Source organism: Malus sylvestris, chromosome 8 (genome assembly GCF_916048215.2).
Source record: "Malus sylvestris chromosome 8, drMalSylv7.2, whole genome shotgun sequence".
NCBI lineage: Eukaryota > Viridiplantae > Streptophyta > Magnoliopsida > Rosales > Rosaceae > Malus > Malus sylvestris.
Genome location: NC_062267.1, coordinates 21,219,746 through 21,240,072, shown reverse-complemented (window position 1 = coordinate 21,240,072; position 20,327 = coordinate 21,219,746). Strand labels below are relative to the sequence as shown.

Here is a 20,327-nt window from a genome sequence, read left to right as displayed (position 1 = left end):
ACTTGTTGTCCTCTTTCAAAAAAATAAAAATAAAAATTATTTGTTTGTGTTTAATTTATTCAATTTGGTGACCAAAATATATATATATAAGAAGTAAAAAATAGTATGTGCTTATCTTTTTCTAATTTGAAAGCCTGTATAATATTATCATAAAAGTAATCAATTTTCTAATGGGGGGTGCCATTCCAGAACCAAAACAATAGTATGTTCTTTTGGTCATTCTTTATATATATAGGTAGTTGTTATAGACAACAAATGATTCGGCACTACATGTAAATAATTTGTCATTACAAATTAGCTGGTCATTCTTTATATTTATATATATATATATATATATGTATGTATGTATGTATGTATTACATGTATATATATGTATGTGTGTGTATATATATATATATGTCTGTGTGTGTGTGTGTGTATTGTTAGTGGAAAGACTTGGAATTCAACAGAAGAACACAGTAGCTCTCATAACCTGACAAAACTCAAATCCAAGTCCTTTGTTATTAGACCTGGCAAACGGGTCGTATCTGTTATGTTCGTGTTGTTTTCGTGTAACATTTGTTATCTTAACGGGTCGTGTCGTGTCACACCTGTTATCTTAATGGGTCCTTAACAGCTCGGGTCACTTTACCCAACGGGTAAAATGACCCGACCCGTTATGACCCGTTATGACCTGTGCTTTCAAACTGACGGGTTCTTGCCATTCTCGTTCAATTTTCCGACGAATTGGATAAGGTACCACTCCCAATCAACACCTAGGCCTTCCCTCTTCATGTTTCACCCCAAAAATCATGAAATTTGATGGTGAATTGGTGAAGAACGCATCTGTGGTGCCGCGACTTTTCTTGTTCAAATTCTTCAAATTTCGAAATGTTTTTTTTCAATTACTAACACCATTAGCATTCTGTTATGACCTAGAACAAAGCCCAAGCATTGGTTGGGACGAGAAAGTTGATTTGAAGGTCGAATTGAAAACACCCAATTCTAGGGTTCTTCACGGTTTTGGTGAAATTGGAGCTCTTCCAGGCCAAATTGGCCTTGGCCACAGGTATAAAGTTTGCTCTACTCATTGAGATATTCAATTATGTATTTTTTGAGAAATTTTGGAAATAGTTGGATTTTTCGGCGAACCGGGACGGCCAACTGCCACCCGCGGCGGCCCGTGCGGCGGCGCGTGGCCAATGGCCCACCAATGTCATTCTTAGCATGTGTTTAAGGTTCTAGGTTCAGTTTTGATAATTGATGGACGTAAATTGAATAATTGAACCTAAGTTCGTTACGATTCGTGGTTAGGTGAAAATGTGAATTGACGATCCGACTGTTGGATCATCACCAAACTTTGATACGTTGTAATACGTAATATTTGAGGATTATAGGAACTTACGGATTGGGAATCTGATTTACGGATCTTCCGAAATTGGAGTTGTAAGTTCATAAAATAGAATGTTAACCGTCACTTGGTTTTGGAAATTGACGGAGATCTGACCGTTGGATAGTAATGAAATTTTAGGATGGTGTCCTAGAGGTATATTGTGGACCTCTGGAAATTATGGATTTGAAATCTGAGTTGCAGATCTTCTGGATCGAACTACGTAGTGACGTGTTTTATATAAGTTATATATTCTATCGATATGATTTCTAAGGTTGGATTTGATTATTGTTCTAGGCGGCGATCGTCATGACGCCTTGATGTATGGTGCTAGGGAGTTGTTGGGCGAACTCCAGGTGAGTGGGCAGTATTTTCTGTTTATACCTATATACTATTAATTTTCCCAGAAATTGAGTTTTAATGAAAGTATGTTTCTAAAATGCCATGCATGCATAATATGAATGATATGAATGATATGAGTTATATGAATTGATAATTGATGTATATATATATATATATATATATATATATATGTGAATTGGTGTTGTGGACGCACAGGTAAGTATCAGGTGAGTTTTATATTATTCATGTGAATCATTGATGATGTATATTATGTTGATAGCTCATAACATGCAATCATGGTGTTAGTGCTTATATTATTCACCTCGCACCGCACGCTCACCTTGGATCCAAGTAGGTGCATGTCGTACAGACCATGAGAGGGTTCCGACATGTCGTATAGACCATGAGAGGGTTCCGACTGATAGGTGACCTTAGATTATGTGCACAGATGATTGATGAGAGAAGCACTAGAGCGTATTATTACACCATTCATGTCGTACAGACTACTTCAGGTAGTTCCGACTTATATGCAGTGTAGTGCCGTACAGGTCACCGAGGTGACTCCGGTTGGATTGGATGTTGAACTATAAAATTAACCGTACAGGACCAACTGCAGGGTCTCCGGTTAATTCACCATTTCACCTGTTACATTGATGCATCATTCATTCTGTTTTTGAAATTATAACATGGCATACTTTCTGGTTTTTGAGAAGAAAAAAATTGATGATTTGAGATTTATGAAAAGTATTATGCTATTATGCTATTTTCTGGGAAAGTATACAGATTTTACAGTGAGGGGTTAGAAATGTTTTAAATGAAAAGTTTTCGAAAAACTTTGTTTTAATGACCCACTCAATTTTGTTTTGCGCCCCTCCAGGTTCTTGATAGCAGAGCTTTGGTGGCCACGAGGAATCCAACGATGTTCTGACAGAAGTTACAAAAGTAGGACTCACCCTTGGGTGTTTCATCATAGTAATTGTATTTTTTTTAAAGCTTCCGAACTGTGTAAATGGTTACGTCACTCTCACGTGACGGCCAGCATGCCCTCCTTCGGGGCGGGGTGTGTCAGTTGGTATCAGAGCCTAGGTTGCAATTATGGACATCTTGAGAATTTCCTAGTGTCTTCTGTCAGAACTATACCGCCTCGTAGCGAGCCACGGAGTTCGGATGAGCCTAATTTCCCTGATATAGTAGTTTGGGGGGAAATTATTGCCATTGTGATTCAGTCTATTATCTAAAGGAACCTTTGAGACTGGTTATAAGTTAAATTTGAATCACTTTAGGGAAATGAAGAACCTAGGGAGCAGATCGATGGCTTAATCATTTGAGAAAAGACGTTTCGAATTATGCAGAGTCAAATAAATCTTCATCCCGACAGGTGGGTCGAGATGACTACCTAGTTTCTAAGTGTTGAATCTGCATTCTGATGGAGATAGGAATGCTATCCGATGTTATCGGAAGAACAACTATTTGGAAGGCATTTAAAGAATTGTTTAAGGAAAAGTTCATTCCTCCGGCATATTATTATTATAGAGAGTTTACAGACTTGCCTTGTTTCCATTCGGATGGGTTGTTAATCCGGTCAAGGTGTTATGTCGTTTTTGGCTGGCTGGATAATATGAAGAAGTGGCATTCTTTGGCGACCACTATTCATTTTACTTTTTACCAGGAGTTTACGAGATGTTGTTGAGCATTGAGGACTCTGAGAACATGATCAGCGAGAGTAAAGAGGAATAAGAAAAGAATGAGAATCATAATAAAGACGATAAAGTTAAAGATCCGTCATATCAAAGACCTCGGAAGACTCAGAGCTTCAAAAGAAGTGAAACTAAAGCTAATTTTCCCAGCTGAGGTTTTTGTGCCACTGGTCAGAGACGAAGTGATAGATTTACTAGTGATCCCAGATTTCTGCGGCAAGGTGACTCTGGTAGAGGAAATGTATCTTTACACCGTAGGTACAATATTAGGCACTTTGGAGAGTGTAGGTGAGAAAGTAGAGGATACCTTACATGTGGACAAATGGGACATAAAGCTACAAGATACTCAGAATCTTTCGGGCTTGATCATGGGCACGTTAAACATTCTTGGTTACTTTGCTAGAGTTTTAATTGATTGTGATGCGGAAATTTGATGTTATTGTCGATGTTGCCCAAGAAAGTAGTGAATGAGCACGATCGAGGAGTGTATATGTATTTCTAATGAAGAGCAAAATGATAATATTGCACCCTTAAGAATTGTTGCTTACTTATCGAGACGACAGTGAGTTATCGTTATTGCAGGCTGCAGACTGTAATATCCATAACTTATTTGTTGGATTCGTTAAGCAAGTAAACAGGTAGGTCATTCTATGTCAGTTATGATTATTCAGGGTGTCCAGTGATGGTGGAAGAAGTAGTTATGCCTGCGAATCTTATCCCGTTAGACATTGTGGATTTCGATGTGATTTTAAGCACATATTGGTTACGTTATAATCATGCCAATATGGATTGCTATGGGAAATCAGTTACTTTCCATTGTCTTGGATTATCAAAGGTTACTTTTGTGATTGAGCAAAGTGGAGTGAGGCATGCCGTTATTTCTGTTGTGAGAGCAAAGAGATTATTCTCAAAAGGTTGCCAAGGATACCTAGCTCATGTGGTGTTGCAGGATCATACTCCTAGTATTGTGGATGACGTACGAGTGGTAGACATTTTCCTAATGTGTTTTTGGAATGATTTACATGGATTGCCACTAGACAGAAATGTGGTGTTCACTATTGAATTGTCTCCAAGTACAGACTTTATGTTATAGATTGGTTCCTACAGAGTTAAAGGAATTGAAAATTCAGTCACAGGAATTGGTTGACAAAGGTTTCAATCAACCTAGTACGTTACTTTGGAAAGCCTTAACTTTGTTTATAAGGAAGAAAGACGGGACTTTAAGAATATGTATGGATATTAGGTAATTGAATCGGGTAACGAACAAGAACCGTTATCCATTGTTGCGCATTGATGATTGTTTGATCAGCTTAGAGGTGCCTATGTGTTTTCAAAGAAAGAGTTGAGGTCTGGTATACTCTTAAGTGAAAGTAAAGCATGCTAGTCAGCTTGAGTTGGTGTTGCAATGTTTGAGGGAACATTGGTAGTATGCAAAGTTTGACAAATGTCAATTTTGGACGAATCAAGTGATATTTTTGGGACATGTGATATCTGCACAAGGTATTCAAGTAGATCCTCAATGAGTGACAACTGGGTAGAATTGGGAACAACCTCGAACCATCACTGAGGTACTGAGTTTTCTTGGTCTAGCAGGCTACTATAGACGTTTGTAAAGGATTTTTCAGTCATTGCTTTGCCATTGACGGGATCGACTAGAAAAGAGGTTAGGTTTGAGTGGATGAAATTGTGAGCAAGGTTTCAGCAGCTGAAGTATTATCTCACTCACACGCCTGTTTTAACGCTTCCAGATTATAGCGGTAATTATGAGGTTTATAGTGATGCTACGTTGGATGTTCTTGAATGTGCGTTGATGCAACATGGCAAGGTGATTACCTATGTTTTACGGCAATTGAAACTTCATGAGATGAATTACCCTAATTATGATTTGGAATTAGCAGCTATCATCTTTGCTTTGAAGATTTGGAGACATTGTCTTTATGGGAAGAAAAGTGCAAGATTTTTACGAATCAAAAGAGTATCCAATATCTGTTTATTCAGAGGTATCTTAATCTTAAGCAATAAATGTGGATTGAGTTGCTTAGTGATTATGATTGCACGACCAGGATGATCGTGCAAATGTTGTGGCCAATGCTTTTAGTAGGAAGACCCCAGTGAGAATTAATGCTTGGTACGATTGCCATGTTCATCTTCTTGTGGATTTGAGATCTACTGGAGTAAAGTTGGGAATGTAAGATCGAAAGGAAAACATACTTGCTAATTTTCAAGTTAGGCCTATTTGGTAGGTCGTACTCGAGACTCAAGTGTTTGACGAAGAAATTCAAGAATTTATTTAAAGCAAGGAATAACGGGAAAAAGAAAGACCTTAGAGTTAGAGAATCAGATGGCAAGCTTATGCAAGAGAACAAGGTGTTTATACCTAATGTTATGGAATTAAAGGAAGCAATTTTGGAATTTGTGTACTGTTCAACTTATACAATGCATCCTGGAGGTACTAAAATGTATTATACCATTCGATTATTTTACTATTGGTCAGGTATGAAAAGAGAAATGTTTGTATATATAAATAGATGTAACATCTGTCAGCAGGTTAAAACGGAAAGAAAGAAGTCTTTTGGATTGATGTAGTTACTTCCCGTTCCACAACGGAAATGAGAAAATATTAATATAGATTATGTGTGCAAGTTTCCTCGTTCACGAGATGGTTATGATGAAATTGAGGTGATAATTGATTGGCTTACTAAATCAGTGCAGTATTCTTCAATGAAAGAGCAGTAACCTTTCCATAAGTGCAATAGTTATTTATCTGTCTTATGGAAAAGAGATTTGGGCTTACGGATCTGTTGAACTTCTTTGGTATGTTGGTCCTTTCAGTTTGTTCCCTAGAGCAACGCCATAAGGCCGTGGAAAGCTGTGTCTTGTGTTTCAAAATTGTTAGAATTGTGGACGGATGGTATTCAAGGCCCTGAGTTAGTGGAGGAGACTACTCAGAATATTCAAGGAATTAAGTCTAACCTGGAAGTGAGCCAGGATCGACAGAAGAGTTTAGCAGTCAAACATGCCACTGACCGGACGTGTAATGCAGGAGATTGAATGTTTTTGAAATTATCACCTTGGAAAGGTGCAGTTCGGGTTGAAATGGAAGACAAGTTAAATCCTAAGTACATCAGGTCATCTTTGACTATTGAAGGAATCGGTGAAATACTTTCAAGTTTGAGTACCGTCGGGATTGGATAAGGTGTATAGTGTAGTTCATGTTTTGATGCTTTGTTACAAAGTAGCAAATTCGTCGTGTATGATTCCGGTTCAGCCCTTAGAGATTAATCCGAATTTGACTTATAATGAGGAACCCATGATTATTTTGGAATAGAAAGAGGAAGTCTTGAGAAATAAAACAGTGTACTTGGTAAAAGTTTTATCAATGAATCATTCAGCAGAAGAAACTACTGGGGAGACACAAGATCGAATAAGAGGGATGTGTTACAGGTTGTTTTATGGATATTGATGGATTGTAAAGATTGTGTAAATTTCGAGGACGAAATTTTTTTAAGATGGGTAGATTGTGACAGTCCGTCCCTAATTTTAAGAATTTTTAAAGTTTTAATAAAGGATTTTACAAAAATGCCCTTTGAGGCCGCGCATTATTAAAGGTTAATCGTTGTGTCGTGCCATCTAAGATTCATTTTCTTGACATATCCTCGTAGTATTTGTCACTACGGTCATGTGGGCGCTGACGGTTCGTGATTTGGAGTTATATCGAAAAAGTTATTAACGTTTGAAATTTGGGATTTTAAGGAATTATAATTTTAGTAAAATCTAAAATTTCTTTTATGAAAATGGACGGCCCAGATTTAATGAAGAATTAGATGGATGGTTGGGATGAGAGATAGGTTTTTGTGTGTGTATGTATGTGAAGAAAAGAAGAGAAGAAATAGAAAGGATGAGAGAAGGGCAAACTGCCCAATCGGAACAGGAGAGAGGGAGGAGTTGGGCCAACCAGAAAGAAGAGAAGGTGGAGGACCAATCAGAGGGAGAAGAAAGGAGGGAAATGAGGGAGAGTGGTGAACGGGGGAAAAGGAGGAAACGGGTCATACTTGACCCGTGCGACCTGTGCTTTCAAACTGACGGGTTCTTGCCATTCTCGTTCAATTTTCCGACGAATTGGATAAGGTACCACTCCCAATCAACACCTAGGCCTTCCCTCTTCATGTTTCACCCCAAAAATCATGAAATTTGATGGTGAATTGGTGAAGAACGCATCTGTGGTGCCACGACTTTTCTCTTTCAAATTCTTCAAATTTCGAAATGTTTTCTTTCAATTACTAACACCATTAGCATTCTCTTATGACCTAGAACAAAGCCCAAGCATTGGTTGGGACGACGAAGTTGATTTGAAGGTTGAATTGAAAACACCAAATTCTAGGGTTCTTCACGGTTTTGGTGAAATTGGAGCTCTTCCAGGCCAAATTGGCCTTGGCCACAGGTATAAAGTTTGCTCTACTCATTGAGATCTTCAATTATGTATTTTTTGAGAATTTTTGGAAATAGTTGGATTTTCCTGCGAACCGGGGCGGCCAACCGCCACCCGCGGTGGCCCGTGCGGCGGCGCGTGGCCAATGGCCCACCAATGTCATTCTTAGCATGTGTTTAAGGTTCTAGGTTCAGTTTTGATAATTGATGGACGTAAATTGAATAATTGAACCTAAGTTCGTTACGATTCGTGGTTAGGTGAAAATGTGAATTGACGATCCGACCGTTGGATCGTCACCAAACTTTGATATGTTGTAATACGTAATATTTGAGGATTATAGGAACTTACGGATTGGGAATCCGATTTACGGATCTTCCGGAATTGGAGTTGTAAGTTCATAAAATAGAATGTTAACCGTCACTTGGTTTTGGAAATTGACGGAGATCCGACCTTTGGATGGTAATGAAATTTTAGGATGGTGTCCTAGAGGTATATTGTGGACCTCTGGAAATTATGGATTTGAAATCTGAGTTGCAGATCTTCCGGATCGAACTACGTAGTGACGTGTTTTATATAAGTTATATATTCTATCGATATGATTTCTAAGGTTGGATTTGATTATTGTTCTAGGCAGGGATCGTCATGACACCTTGATGTGTGTTGCTAGGGAGTTGTTGGGCGAACTCCAGGTGAGTGGGCAGTATTTTCTGTTTATACCTATATACTATTAATTTTCCCACAAATTGAGTTTTAATGAAAGTATGTTTCTAAAATGTCATGCATGCATAATATGAATGATATGAATGATATGAGTTATATGAATTGATAATTGATGCATATATATATATATATGTGAATTGGTGATGTGGACGCACAGGTAAGTATCAGGTGAGTTTTATATTATTCATGTGAATCATTGATAATGTATATTATGTTGATAGCTCATAACCTGCAAACATGGTGTTAGTGCTTATATTATTCACCTCGCACCACACGCTCACCTTGGATCCAAGTAGGTGAATGTCGTACAGACCATGAGAGGTTTCCGACATGTCGTACAGACCATGAGAGGGTTCCGACTGATAGGTGACCTTAGATTATGTGCACAGATGATTGATGAGAGATGCACTAGAGCGTATTATTACACAATTCATGTCGTACAGACTACTTCAGGTAGTTCCGACTTATATGCAGTGTAGTGCCATACAGGTCACCGAGGTGACTCCGGTTGTATTGGATGTTGAGCTATAGAATTAACCGTACAGGACAAACTGTAGGGTCTCCGGTTAATTCACCATTTCACCTGTTACATTGATGCATCATTCATTCTGTTTTTGAAATTATAACATGGCATACTTTCTGGTTTTTGAGAAGAAAAAAATTGATGATTTGAGATTCATGAAAAGTATTATGCTATTATGCTATTTTCTGGGAAAATATACAGGTTTTACAGCGAGGGGTTAGAAATATTTTAAATGAAAAGTTTTCGAAAAACTTTGTTTTACTGACCCACTCAATTTTGTTTTGCACCCCTCCAGGTTCTTGATAGCAGAGCTTTGGTGGCCACGAGGAATCCAACGGTGTTCTGACAGAAGTTACAAAAGTAGGACTCACCCTCGGATGTTTCATCAGAGTAATTGTATTTTTTTTAAAGCTTCCGAACTGTGTAAATGGTTACATCACTCTCACGTGACAGCCAGCATGTCCTCCTTCAGGACGGGGGTGTGTCAATTATAGTTAATATTTTGGGGGTATAATTATTATAGTATATATAATTATTATAATTATTTTAGATAATATATTGGGGGTATAATTATTATAGTATATATAATTATTATAGTTTAAAACTTTTTAGATGTATAAAATTGTTAAATTAATATATATAATTATTATAGTATGTTTTAGGGTTATAAAATTATAAAATTAATATTTTGCTTATCATGTATCGTGTTACCCACGTGTATACCCGAATCAACTCGTTATCTTAACAGGTGCTTATCGGGTTACCCGATAACACCCGATTCGTTATCGTGTCGACCTGAACATCTGTTAATTTCATGTCGTATCGTGTCGGATTATTGGGTCATGTCAGGAATTGCCAGACCAATTTGTTGTAACCTAAAAATTCAAATTAACCCAAGGACTTCAAGAAATGATATGCCACCACAACTATATGCTATAATACGTATAGTAAGGCTCGTTTACACCTTTGGATATATGCTACATGGATGCTCCGGAGACCCTATGATTGGTGTTACCATATTCCAAGGAAAAATGTACCTTCAGTTGCTTATGACATTAGCATTAATTATTCTATTTGCTACTGTTGGAACAATATTAAAAAATATAAAAATAACACAAGAAGTCCAACGATAATAATCATAAAGAAAACCACAAACATCAATAGTATACAAGATTAATATAAACAACTAGAGAGAAAGTAAGAAAGATTGACAAACTTGGAAATTAAGACTTGCATAAATGCAATGTTCTAAATATAGAATTTCTCCCCTACTCTATGCTTTTAGCTCGGTATGCCTCTGTCTCTCAAGATTTAACAATCTATAATCAAAAGTCAAAGCACTTCAATCTTCGAACTCTGGCGAACTTTATATATTTTGAACTCTTATAACAACTCGAATTTGACAAACAAATAATAAAAGACATTAGAAAAATCTGTTCTCTTAATTTCTACTTAAATGACAATAGTTTCTTAGGTTTATATAGCACTCAAGTATTGCTTAACGAGAAGATGTAACCTATCAGAAAATATGCATCCTCCAAACCAAAACCTTTGGTTCTTTAATACTTAGCATCATGTTTACACGTGGAACAATGCAACCTTTAAGACTTGAATATTTTCATTCATAAATTAAAATGTATAGATTCCAACAACAATCCTCCACATGAATGAAAATTATGAAGAATTTGAGAGTACGGTGGACAAGAGATCCGGAGAGGTGTCTTTTGGACTTGAACCTATCCTAAACTTATCAGATTTACTTGATGACGCAATGGATGTGAAAGATCTTGAACTGTTCACCGCAGCAGTAAACCAAGACAATAAGCAACACACATCACGGTTCATACAGTTGTGTTCATTTTGGTGCTGAACAAATCTCAGATTCATAGAAGCTTTAGAGAATGTAGCCATCTCGTACTCATAGAAGCGACCCACTTTTACTCCCACATAGGTGACCACTGATTAAGAATATTATGCTCTATCCTCTTATTTATAAGATATCATTGTCATTAAGTATAAATATACACACTAAAATTTCTTCAAATAACATACTTCTTCCATCACAGGAATGAGGTAAATAGTGTGTTAACTTCTTTGAATCATGTCCAACCAGTTTGCCTATTAAACTTAGACCATGGGATCACTACTAGAATTTTGACTAAAGGACACCCTTTTCATTGGTGTCTATTATAAATAGTGGACACTCACATTGGTGGCAAACCTCAATTGCCACCAAATAGCCACTAAATAGGAGTACATGTCCTATGTAGAAGTCTCTATTGTAACAATAGAGACCTTTAATACATTGGAGTCATTTGAAAATAGTGCCACCCTAAATCATTGGTGTCAAACTTGCAAATTGTGTAAATCAGTTCTCTGCCTCTGTGTGAGTCTTCCTCTCCATGTGAGAGATCTTCTCACTTTCTGTGAATTAGTGCTTCCACATCTAGTGAATCGTTCAGCTGCCGGCCCTAGCAGTTGCCAGGGTCGGTGGCAATCCCTGTCCCTATTCTTTTTCCTGTTCTCCTCCTCTTCTATTCTTGATTTTCTGATCCATTTTTCTTCTATCATCCACCCCTTCTTGCTTCAGTTAACTGGCCTTTGCTCCCGATCGGAAAATTTCCTTTTCCGATCTCTCCTTTCTTATTCTCCCTATAATCTTTCCACCTCCATGCATCTACTCAAACCACTTTTTGTCTATCCCACTTCGCCCGATCTTCATCCCACAATTCTTTTGTTCTGTAACCTTTTTCATTTTACCGTGTTTCACAAGTTTCTAGGAAAGTATGTAGAGCTTCAGCTTGGGTGGTAACACCACCTCTTTTTGTTTGTGTGTTAGTCTTGGCACTATTGCCTATGGGAGGTTCTTTCCCAATGGCTTCCTTCCCTTGGTGGTTCCAGACTTTATGTGTGGGATGTTTGTTTGAGGACGTTGCAATTTTCTATTTTTATTCCTAGGGCTTGGTTGGGATTTATCTTCAGCAATTGATGCGATGGCAAGTGCCTTCGTCCATGAGCGGTAGGTCTCGGGTTCGAGACTTGGGAGCAGCTTCTCCATAAATGGGGGGTAAGGCTAGCCGACATTCATCTCTCCTAGACCCTGCGTAAAGCGAGAGCCTTGTGCACTGGGTACGACCTTTTTTAATTGCAGGGGGCTCGGTTCGTGGTCGGAGGAGTGCTTTTTAATTGCAGGGGGCTCGATTCGTGGTCGGAGGAGTGCTCTTGCAATGACAGAGGATTTAGTCGGTTAGGTTTCCGTGTGTGTACTTTTGTTTTGGGCTCAACTCTTGGGTTGGGCTTTTCTTTTGTTGGTGTTTTGGAGGCTCTTAGTTGTTGTGTGGCCGTTTTAAATTTGGACCTCCAGTTGTGTTTGTAAGTTTTGTGTTGGTAATAAAAGTGGAACCCTTTGTCCAAAAAAAAAAAAACACAAAACAAAGCAAAAGCAAATTGTGTTTTAAAAAAAGGATGCCTCATGGGGCACCCATATTGGAATACCATTTTTCGTTTTCTTCTTTTTCGTGAAAACAAATTTTAATATCATTGATATAAGAATATAACTACAAATCTGCAACAATCAGCCTCGTATACAGTCAAATTCCATGAAACAAATTTAAATCAAATCCCATCAAATGCAATTCCATTTACAAATGTATCATACATAATCAACAATACAAACAGCGCAAAGACACCATTTCTGGAGAAAATACGGATGAAAACAAAAACCGAAAACACTGATACAGTTGACATACAAGAACAAGTAATTACCATATATATCTTGTGAGATAGTAAACCAGAACAGTCTGATCTCTGCATTTGGATGAGAAACTGGACCTATTTCAGGTACATCCCCAACCGTGCTCTGTTTGGGCAATCTAATATTTTGAATCTCTAACTGCGGACAAATTACAAAAGATTATTATGAGTACATAAATTTAATAACGGTGCATACGCAGGAAAACTGACCAAATATTTCACACAGACCTCAGCTATTGTAGCATGATGAAAAACAACAAAACAGTTAACTAGCAATACCCCCCCCCCCCCCCCCCCTATAGAGGGGTCAAGACAGTGAATTCCTATAGCAGACTCTTACTCTTGTTTACATACGCCAATTCCTATAGAGGCGTCGACATTCTAGTTTGTAGTAGCATTGATAGGCGGAACTTCCCATTAGCTGCTATAACCTGCAATCAAATGTCCAATAAGAACTAGTAATGTATGTCAATTTCTCGTATACTTAAACAATTCTTCAAACTCCAAACAGAAAAAATCACAAATTTAATAAATAAATCACAAATATAGACAAAATTAATGAATTACAAATGTATAAAATAGCATTTCCAAAAGATCCAGAGCCAAACAGAAAATTAAAAAGGCATTTGCTCTATCACTCAGTAGTAAAAAACATAGTAAAACCCAAATGAAATGGAGACAAAAAAGCGTACCCACTGAGGAACGCCGGGAGGGGAGGTGGTGATGTAAGAGAGAATCGATCCCAAAACTTATCATTTTTATTTTAGAAAAGCACCCAAACTGGAGGCCATCCCACAAGGAGAGGATCATTAGGATCATTTTTACCTCTTGGGTTGAGGTCAATTCCGGCAGGCTTGGCCGGAAATTGGCGGGAAAATCCCCGGTCTGAAATTGCGGAAATTCGGTTACGAATTTGTAAAAATTAACTTGGGTGTTGGAAAGAGGACAGGAAGAGGGTTCTGGAGGTATAATTTGACCGTCATTGGTGACCGGCGGATGGCGGCGCTGTTGCGTGAAAGAGAAGAGGGAGAGAGGATACGGGAGGGACGAGGGAGGAGGGAGAGAATGAAAAGGAGAGAGGGGTTCAACGTCTTTGAACGGGAAAGAGAGGATTAATAGCTTTTTTTTATTTTACTTTAATTTTTATATTTTTTAAATTGTGTTTCTTTGAAGGGGAAAGAGAGGATTAATAGCTTTTTTTTTTTTTTTTTTACTTTAATTTTTATATTACTGTGTTTTACCAAAGGGGTTTCACTAGCACCATCATCGGTGGGTCTGAGTTTAAAAGACACTAATCTCAGATTTAAAGACACCAAAAATGAAAGGACATCAATCTTAAATTTAAAACTTTCTACATATAGACTCTAATTGTAAATGGTGTGCAAATATTGGTGTCCTATAGCATGTTTTCTTGTAGTGGTTCTCCAATCAACTAAGTTAGGTTTTCGTTCGGCTGATTCACTAGTCATATTGGCTTTAGCCCTCATTCCCCTTTATGATTAACGTACTCTTTATTCTAACATTTAATAATTGGATCCACTACTAGGTTGACTATATTTATATTGAAATTTTATTTCATATGAGAGTAGTTGTTTTCCAATGTTAAGTCCTAGAAACATATGTTAGGACTTACAAAATAATTTGCCAGGAAGTAGACTTTCCCCATATTTATGATATGGTAAGAATGTCTCTAACCTTGCCATATGTCAAACAATTATTCATTTACAAGAGATGACATCTTGCAAATTATATTTCCATTCTTCTTAAGTAAATCTCATATCTCAAAGATAGCTAAGCTACCCCCACAATTCTTCCATAATTGTGGTTCATTTTTAACATTATCCTTAAATTGATCGTAATTTGTAGTTTAATAAGTAGGAATTGATTAAGAAACATAGTCTTATCTATCTTCTTAAGCCTTAATGCCTTACTACTCAGTTCTATAGGCAAAGCGCTTCTTGGCTTTCATTCTTTAGCCTACTTTCAAATTGTCACGGATCTAGAACCCTCACAAAGGGAATGGCATCCCCTTTTGAGTTTAGGCTTTACCACGACAACACACATCTCCGTTGGTTAAAACTTTTCTTATTTGGCGTCAAAAATTTACCCGATGAATCTTTTCATTACCTACGAACTATGTTCGTCGTATAAGAACTTTCAGTCAACCCAGGTTGCTGACTTATTTTGCCTTACCACCGGCAAAGTTCGTCGTGTAAGTTAGATTTAGCCGACGAGATTTCTTCCGTTGCTTACAAATTCGTAAGGAAAGCTCAAATTTCTGGTAGTGATTGATTTTATATGATTTCAAGAATTTTTGAGAAGTTGCAATGTTTCATAATAAAAGGAGAAATTCCATAGGCATGGGATCAACCCTGATAACCAATGTCTTACTTTTGGTTTCCTTTTGGATAAAAGGGCAGCCATCTTCGTTGTCTTTTATGGATCATTTAGAAGTGCTTCTGCTGATTAATATTTTTATTAAAAGCACTTTAAAAAAAAAAACATTGTCCCCAACAACTTTAGAGAAGTATTTTAGTTCATCTTAAAGTTTACTTATGATATTCCATATTTTTGTACTTATTTGTAGTTATCTTATGTGGAGGCATGCTTCCTTAGGACGAGACAAAAAAGAAATATAATTTACAACAATATGAAGTTTATTTTGTAGAAAATTAGTCCCAAGTTGGGACTGGAACTTTTTATGACTTGAAAGAGCTTATTCCATTATAGAGTATTACTTTAGAGATGTTTTATTGTATCTCTTTTGTTACAATAACAAATAATAAAGTAATTATCTCCTTAATTTAGCTATGGCAGTATAGCTCCTCTGCACACAGAAATTCAAATCCTTTATCCAGAGTTTAGAACTTTATACATTAAGCTATGAAAAGAAAATATGAAGAATTTGAGTGGACAACATATGCATGATTATTTTTTCTGTCTGCCAACAAGTTATAATTCCTTTTTTATTATCTGAAGGGGAGAAATTCACGAATAATGCAAAGCTAGAGGACTTGCTGTAAACTATATATGCAAAATCACTAGAGTACAAAAAAACAGAGTTAATTAGTGGTTTCTGGAAGAAACATGAGTGAACCGCAGTTTTTTCAATCTGCTGTTTGGTTTCTAAATCAACATGCATTGATGATCGGGTTGGTGAAGGTAATTTGGTCCATCTAAACCTGTATAAATATCTCAAATGATTGGTCCAGACTCGGGTGTGAACCGGGGCTAAGGGTTAGGCCATCTCTAACCGAGGGCTGGCCAGAGGGCTCGTTTTAGCCCTCTGGCCCTCCAAGATATTAATATTTTAATGAACAGTACTGTGAACACGGAAAATTCCTGAAACGAAAGAGACAAGAAACAACGTGCACAAACAAATATTTGTATTTGATGATTTTGGGTTACAATCTCTCTCTATTTTGATCCTCTGATTCGATCTCCGTAAGGTGTGTATTTGTGGATGTGCGATTGATCCAAAGGGCCGTTGGGCTTGATCTAAGGATGAACGTTCTTCAAGGGCCGTGGACTTGATCTTGAAGGTGGATTTGAGTGGATCTTCAAAGGGGCTTTTGGGCTTGATCTTTGAAGAACAGTGATGAACGGATCTCCAAGGGCTTTTGGGCTTGATCTTGAAGAACAGTGATGAACGGATCTTCAAGGGCTTTTGGGCTTGATCTTGAAGAACGGTTGGATGCGTGGATTTGTCGACGTTGTTGATCCAAAGGGCTGTTGGGGCTTGATCTTGGATGAACGGATGATGAACGATGGTGCTTTCTTCAAGGGCCGTCGGGGCTTGATCTTGAATTGGTGGATGGTTGATCCAAGGGCCGTCGGGGCTTGATCTTGGAAGAACGATGAACGAAGAACGAAGAACACTTTCTTCAAGGGCCGTCGGGGCTTGATCTTGAATTGGTGGATGATTGTTGATCCAAGGGCCGTTGAGGCTTGATCTTGGAAGAACGATGAACGAAGAACGAAGAACAGTTTCTTGATTCTTCGGGAACCTGGATGCTTGAGAGCTTCGGAGTTTCAGAGCTTCAGAGCTTCAAGGTGTAATATGAATTGGTCCCTTCAAATGAATGAAATGGGCTTGTATTTATAGAATTTTCCAAGGCCTAATTTTGAATATAATATTCCAGATGAAATAAGTTGTTTCTGCCAGGTGTTGACACGTGTCCTATTTGATGACTTTTCCAACTTATTTCAATTTTCGTTGAGTCACACGCTACGTGTAAAATTTATGTAATACATGAGCGTTGACACTTTGATTTATCGGTCAACATTTATTTACTGAAATTTCGATGTCTACAAATGCCCCCACTTCAAGGCGCGTCGTATACATGTGATTGTCATGTGTAGGAGATGCGTTTTGAAGTCCCTTATTGTAGATGTCGATCCAAGGGCCGTTGAGGCTTGATCTTGAATTGGGCTGGAGATTTCTTCAAGGGCCGTCGAGGCTTGATCTTGAATTGGGCTTGAGATTTCTTCAAGGGCCGTTGAGGCTTGATCTTGAACTTTTGTTTGAAATTTCTTCAAGGGCCGTCGAGGCTTGATCTTGAAGGTTGAAATTGGGCCACAAGGAGCTTCATGTGGTAGATGATATTTGGCTTTGGTAGTGGATGAATCGGCACGTATTTTGTTGCGCTTGTTGACTTTCCACAGCTTTGATCTTGAACTGGGTTGGAGGATTTTCTGGATTCCTCCAATTGTTGATTTTCCACAGCTTGTTCTTGAACTGGATTTGATTCAAATATGGTGAACGCTTGATCTTGAATCGGACTTGTGATTTCCTCAAGGGCCGTCGAGGCTTGATCTTGAATTTGGCCGGAAACTTCTTCAAGGGCCGTTGAGGCTTGATTCTTGAAGGTTGACTCGAACACATGGCAAGCAGGCACGAGGTGAAGGTGATAACCTGTTTCTTTGTTCAATCTTTCTAATTCACACCTGAGCAGTTTGGTCAACGGTATGATCTTCAAGATTGATGGGCTTTTCTTCCAGTTGGTGACTTGATCTTTAAGGATTCGATTCAAGGGTGGTGAATCGGCACGTGCAGCCCACAACGCCTAGTAAGTCGACCCAAGAATTTGAGGGTCAAAACGAGTTCTTCATCTCAGACTCTTTCTGCCGAGTTGGCTGCGCATGCTGCATTCTTCTCTGCTTGTTTCTTCAGGCAGATATGGCAGCTTCTCGAGTTCCTCAGTTCGGACTCCTTCTGCTGAGTTGACTGTGCAGACCACATTCTTCTCTGCTTGTTCCTTCTGCACTTTGTCTCCACATGCTGCAAGGTATCATTTTCACTTGCCTTATCTGTTCTCCAGGCAGATGTGGCAGCTTATTTGGAAGTACAGCAGCAGTGCGAAACGAGTACTCGAGAGCAGTGCTAGGTAGGCAATCAGGGAAGGGTTCCAAGCAGTCGGTTCCTTACCCGAGTTTGAGTGGAAGTTCCGGCATATTGTTTTCTTTATCCTTGTCTTTGTAGGTAAGAACAAGGACAAAGGAAAGGACAGGGAGAACGCATGATATGAGATACTCTTGCTTTCTACCCTGGTGATATGAGATACTTTTGCTTTGGAGTCATTTGTTTGCTGAGGTACCCCAAGGAATAAGGAACACTGAATGACTCGAGAGGTTTCGTTGGGAAAGCATTTTTGGAGATGAAGAAATGTTATGTATGTCTACCTTACTATGTAAGGTGAAGGTGGACAGTTTATAGGAAGTTCTTTAATACCTGTAGAGGTACTATTCTTTCACTCGTGTCGGCAACTAACGCGTGATTGAACAGTAAAATTTCACGTGCTTTCTCCTTCACCGAAAATCTTCGACAAATTGCCCGTGATTTGCGCAAAGTTGAGTGTGCATATGACAGGTGATGACTCGGCTGAAAAAGACTGGCGCCTCTTCGATATCTGGGATTGGCGCTTCGACAAATTACCCGTGATTTCCGCAAAGCTGAGTTTGCGTGTGAAGGGTGCCGACACGTCTGGAAAAGCAAGATGCTTCTCCGATTTCTGAGCTTGCCTCTTCGATTTTTGAATTGGCGTCTTCGAATTCTGAGCTTGCCCCTTCGATCTCTGAAATCCCGTCGAGTGTTGATTTTTTATAGAGGCACGATGTTCGTTTCAAAGCACACTTGAATTTTACTTGTGAAAACTCCCTTCTTGCACTTCTAAGATCTTGATTCGTCCGACCTCTTCTTCCTTCAACACTTTGAAAATGTCTGGACCCTCCGACCGTCGTTTTGATTTGAACCTTGGTGAAGAGGTAGTCCCGTCTTCTCCAGATAACATATGGCGCCCATCCTTCATATCCCCTACTGGTCCTCTTACTGTTGGGGATTCGGTGATGAAGAATGATATGACCGCTGCGGTGGTGGCCCGGAACCTTGTCACTCCCAAAGATAACAGACTACTTTCCAGGCGGTCTGATGAGTTGGCTGTTAAGGAGTCCCTGGCTCTTAGTGTGCAGTGTGCGGGTTCTGTGTCCAACATGGCCCAACGCCTATTTGCTCGAACCCGTCAAGTTGAATCGTTGGCGGCTGAAGTGATGAGTCTCAAACAGGAGATCAGAGGGCTCAAGCATGAGAATAAACAGTTGCACAAGCTTGCACACAACTATGCCACAAACATGAAGAGGAAAATTGACCAGATGCAGGAATCTGATGGTCAGATCTTACTTGATCATCGGAGGTTTGTGGGTTTGTTCCAGCAGCATTTACCTTCGTCTTCTGGGGCTGTACCGACTGCTGAGGCTTCAAACAGTCAACCTCCAGCGCCTTCTCTTCCTGGAGCACTGCCGAGTTGTGAGGCGCCACCTGATCGTCCTTGAATATCCCCTCTTGTAAATTTGATTTGATTTGATTTGATTTTTTTTTTTTTAAGGTATGTATAATGCAAATTTATGTAAAATTTCCAGAAAAATAAATAAAATGGACTTTTATTTCTCTTAATGTTTTTTTTATTTCTTTTTGCACATGGTGCCAGATGCACCATCCATTTTTTTTATATTTTCCTTTCTTTTCCCCTGTTTTATTTTTTTGCACATGGTGCCTGAGCACCAAATATCAAACAATTCTTTTTTCTTTAATCATGGTGCCAGACGCACCAAAGATCAAACCCTTTTTTTTTTTTTTTTTTTTTTTTTTTTTGGCCTTTAATCATGGTGCCAGATGCACCTCTCCTTTTTTTTTTTTTCACGCGGTGCAATCATCACTTTGCTCCACCATCCCTTTTATTTATTTATTTATTTAATATATTTTTTCTGTATAAATTTGGGTGGTGGGTAGAGGAATTTGCAGGGAGCGGAGCAAGGAGGCCGAGAAGATGGTGCTTCGAGCTTCACGACCGGCTAGTCGTTTGACGGCGGTCGTTGAAGTTCTTTGCTATCATGGTGGCCATAGTGACGAGCTCGAGGGAGGCCAGGCGCTGCGGTGGATCACCTTCCAAGGCAGTAGCAGAGCAACGGAAGCAGACTAACCTTCGAACCCAAGCCCAA

The 20,327-nt window shown here is 38.7% G+C and overlaps 2 long non-coding RNA genes across 3 annotated transcripts; one reads left to right on the top strand and one right to left on the bottom strand.

Annotated features, from left to right (window-relative positions):
• The first annotated feature begins 955 nt into the window (after nt 1-955).
• LOC126632890 (uncharacterized) lies at nt 956-9,441 on the top strand. 2 transcript variants are annotated; one of them, XR_007626861.1, is made up of 3 exons: nt 956-1,048; nt 1,667-1,725; nt 9,376-9,441. It is a non-coding gene; the product is annotated as an uncharacterized LOC126632890 (long non-coding RNA). The 2 variants fall into 2 exon arrangements; XR_007626860.1 differs by lacking the exon at nt 9,376-9,441 and adding an exon at nt 2,589-2,787.
• A 1,601-nt stretch (nt 9,442-11,042) lies between these two features.
• LOC126632889 (uncharacterized) lies at nt 11,043-12,263 on the bottom strand. The gene is made up of 2 exons (XR_007626859.1): nt 12,217-12,263; nt 11,043-12,056 (listed from the first exon to the last, which is right to left on the bottom strand). It is a non-coding gene; the product is annotated as an uncharacterized LOC126632889 (long non-coding RNA).
• Nucleotides 12,264-20,327: the final 8,064 nt, after the last annotated feature.